Below are 3721 nucleotides of genomic sequence, written 5' to 3' on the forward strand. Positions count from 1 at the left end.
ATCACATTCCTTAACTTAGCTGTAGGACCGTCTCCTTCAGAGAGCAGTTTCAGTTATCTGGGAGGGTGGGGAGCCAACTTTGAGGGTCAGGAGCTTCTTATGCATCTGTCAGGTAGGTAATCCCCTTCTTTGCTGGGGAGAGAAGGCCAGGTGTGAATAAAAGAACCATGTTAAATGACTGCTGTGAGTTTGTAATGAACAAGAAACATCTGTGACCAAGATTAAAAGCCCAGGTCTGGTTGACTTCTTCCATCTTCATCTTCTTGCTGCTGTTAAGTCACTTCAGTCATGTCTGACTCTGTGTGACCCCATAGATGGCAGCCCACCAGGCTCCCCCGTCCCTGGGATTCTCCAGGCAAGAACACTAGAGTGGGTTGCCATTTCCTTCTCCAATGCATGAAAGTGAAAAGTGAAAGTGAAGTCGCTCAGTCATGTCCGACTCTTAGCCACCCCATGGACTGCAGCCCACCAGGCTCCTCCATCCATGGGATTTTCCAGGCAAGAGTACTGGAGTGGGGTGCCATTGCCTTCTCCTGTGAAGGGGCTACCACAGAGCAAAGCTCTCGGGTCTCATAAAGAGGCCCATAGGGGAAACCAGAGCAAGTAGGGGCCCCCAGAATGGGGGCTAACAGCTCAAGACAGCACGGGGCGCAGCAAAACTTCCTCCCTGGCTCTGCTCCCCTCACTCCACCCCAGGCTCTCCCCACCCCCATCCACGAGCATTTCAAAACAGGCAAGAATACTGGAGTGGGTTGCCATTCCCTTCTCCAGGGGATCTTCCTGACCCAGGAAACAAACCGGCGTCTCCAGCATTGCAGGCAGATTCTTTATCTTCTGAGCCACCAGGGATACCTCCAAACAAGAGTTAGATGCCATGAAGTAGGTGGCAATGCCTTAACCAAAGGCATGTTGTCAGGCCAGAGAGCTTCTTCCATCCTAGTCAAGGGGAATGCTAATCTTTTCTCCTTTCATACAACACATAGAAGACATATACCCTAAATTAAAACTTTAAAAGGTTGAGAAAAAACCTAAGTACAAACAGAAGTTGTTTGAGTATTTCTTTCTAGACCCCAGTGGGTGTAAATGCACACTTTGTGGTGAGAGTGGCTGAGCCCTACTTCAGGATCTCTTGCTTTGTGTAATATTTTTATGTCTGACATTGACTGGAATCTATATTCCATCCACTGGATGAAGGAAAACCAGAATTCAATTAGATGAATGTTCACTGAAGGCCTGTCGCATCCTGGATAGTCTGCTAAATGCTAAGGGGTTGGTGACTCTGTGCCTGGGATTATTCCAGGCAGACCTGATTTAAAATACTCATTTTCATTTTCCCACAAGTATAGTCACCCTGGCTGGTTGCATGCCAAGAGTTTTAGTATAGAAAGTATTGTGACAATTGCTACGGAATAACCAAAGGATGGAGAAGACTACTCCTGTTCCTCAGGTCTTATTTTGGGTTATGTTGTGTTAGCAATGGCCACAGTAAAAAAAACAGAAACAAAACAAAAAAACAACAGGGCCACCAACGAGGAGCATATGGGAGCTCTAGATATCTTGGTGATGTGGTGATGTCTCTTTCTGAACCCAAAAGGAGGGTGCACAGATTTCCCTTTATTATTCTTATTTAATCCATGAAACAGTAGTCATGTATGGATGTGAGAGTTGGACTGTAAAGAAAGCTGAGCACTGAAGAATTGATGCTTTTGAACTGTGGTGTTGGAAAAGACTCTTAAGAGTCCCTTGGACTGCAAGAAGATCCAACCAGTCCATCCTAAAGGAGATCAGTCCTGGGTGTTCATTGGAAGGACTGATGTTGAAGCTGAAACCCCAATACTTTGGCTACCTGATGCGAAGAGCTGACTCATTTGAAAAGACCCTGATGCTGGGCAAGATTGAGGGCAGGAGGAGAAGGGGATGACAGAGGATGAGATGGTTGGATAGCATCACCAACTCAATGGAGACGAGTTTGAGTAAACTCAGGGAGGCCTGGTGTGCTGCAGTCCATGGCGTCACAGAGTCAGACATGACTGAGTGACTGAACTGAACTGAACAGGTACAGGGACACTTCTGAAAGATGAGCAATTTTATTAAAAGCAAAAGAAAATAAAAGAGGGCATTAAAGTTACAGAGCCCTCTGGGATTGAGCACAAATAGAATGAAGCAGGCCGTATGTTACTCAGACTAGTGGGGCTGAAACAGTCAGGGGAAGCTTTGCAAATGTGTATGGATGTGACACTTGGACCATAAAGAAGGTTGAATGCTGAAGAATTGATGCTTTTGAACTTTGGTGCTGGAGAAGATTCTTTAGAGTTCCTTAGACAGCAAGGAGTTCAAACCAGTCAATCCTAAAAGAAATCAACCCTGAATATTCATTGGAAGGACTGATGCTGAAGTTGAAGCTCCAATACTTTGGCCAAATGATGCAAAGAGCCAACTCATTGGAAAAGACCCTGATGCTGGGAAAGATTGAGGGCAGGAGGAGAAGGGTATGAAAGAGGAGGAGAAGGGTATGAAAGAGGATGAGAAGGTAGGATGGCATTACTGACTCAATAAGACTTCCCTGGTGTCTCAGATGGTAAAGCATCTGCCTACAATGTGTGAGACCCAGGTTCGATCCCTGGGTGGGGAAGATCCTCTGGAGAAGAAAATGGCAACCCACTCCAGTACTCTTGCCTGGAAAATCCCATGGACGGAGGAGCCTAGTGGGCCGCAGTGCATGGGGTCGCAAAGAGTCGGACATGACTGAGCGACTTCACTTCACTTCACTGACTCAATGGACATGAGTTGGAGCAGAATCTGAAAGATGGTGAGCAACAGGGAACCTTGGAGTGCTGTAGTCCATGGGGCTGCAAAGACTTGGACATGACTTAAGAGACTGAACAACAGCAACTGTGGGGCCTGGAAGCACAGTGGCATGTGCTTCCAGGCAGAGAGGAGCCTCTGGGACTCTCCAGGTGAGGTGAACAGTGAGAGCTAAGTATGGCAGTGAGGCTGAGCTGGAAGGTCTGAACATCAGCCCAGTGGGTCATGGGAGGGCAGCAGATGGGTGTTCATTCTGAGTCGTGGGGTATCTAGTGGAGATATGGGTGAAAGTAGTTGTGGTGTATTTCGAAAGCCAGACAGAGAGTTTCAAAATCAGTTTGAGGGCACTGGAGAGCCATTGACCAAAGTGAATTTGGAGAAGGTTAATTTGAAGCTGTGGAGAAATGCTATCTGTTGATGTTGTCTTCTGACACCTCCTGATTCATTCTATCTCTGTTTGTGATGCAGAAACAACCTCCTTCTTGGCTCCCTCCCTCTCATCTTAACTCTTGCTACTCCACTTCCTGTACTTTTGGCTAAGAGATCTTCTAAAAATGCCATCTGACCATAGCTCTTCCCAGCTCAAACATGTTTAAATGGTCCCCATCATCTTTTCCATAAAGACCAAATGCCCCTATGCCTTTTCCCTTGTCTTCCTCTCCAGGTTTTCCTTCCACTTCCCACAAGCAAAACTGAAGGCCTTGTACTTCCCTGAGCCCTCCACCCCTCCTGATGTTTACCTGAGCCATGAGACCCCCCCAGGCCACCCCCAACTTCCTCTTACCCTGGCTGACTTTGGCTCATTCTTCAGACTTGGCTCAGCCATCAGATTTCTCTTGAACGTCACGGCTCAGAGTGTGGTCTGTGCACCAGCGTCATTCTCAGTATCTCCCGGATCTTGTTAGGGATGTAGAAT

General features: G+C 47.1%; 1 non-coding gene across 1 annotated transcript; it reads right to left on the reverse strand.

The window, feature by feature from the left end:
• Positions 1 to 856: 856 nt before the first annotated feature.
• Positions 857 to 979, reverse strand: LOC112448937 (U6atac minor spliceosomal RNA). The gene has a single exon (XR_003037395.1). It is a non-coding gene; the product is annotated as a U6atac minor spliceosomal RNA (small nuclear RNA).
• Between the last annotated feature and the right edge of the window lie 2742 nt (positions 980 to 3721).

This window comes from Bos taurus, chromosome 11, assembly GCF_002263795.3.
Source record: "Bos taurus isolate L1 Dominette 01449 registration number 42190680 breed Hereford chromosome 11, ARS-UCD2.0, whole genome shotgun sequence".
Lineage (NCBI taxonomy): Eukaryota > Metazoa > Chordata > Mammalia > Artiodactyla > Bovidae > Bos > Bos taurus.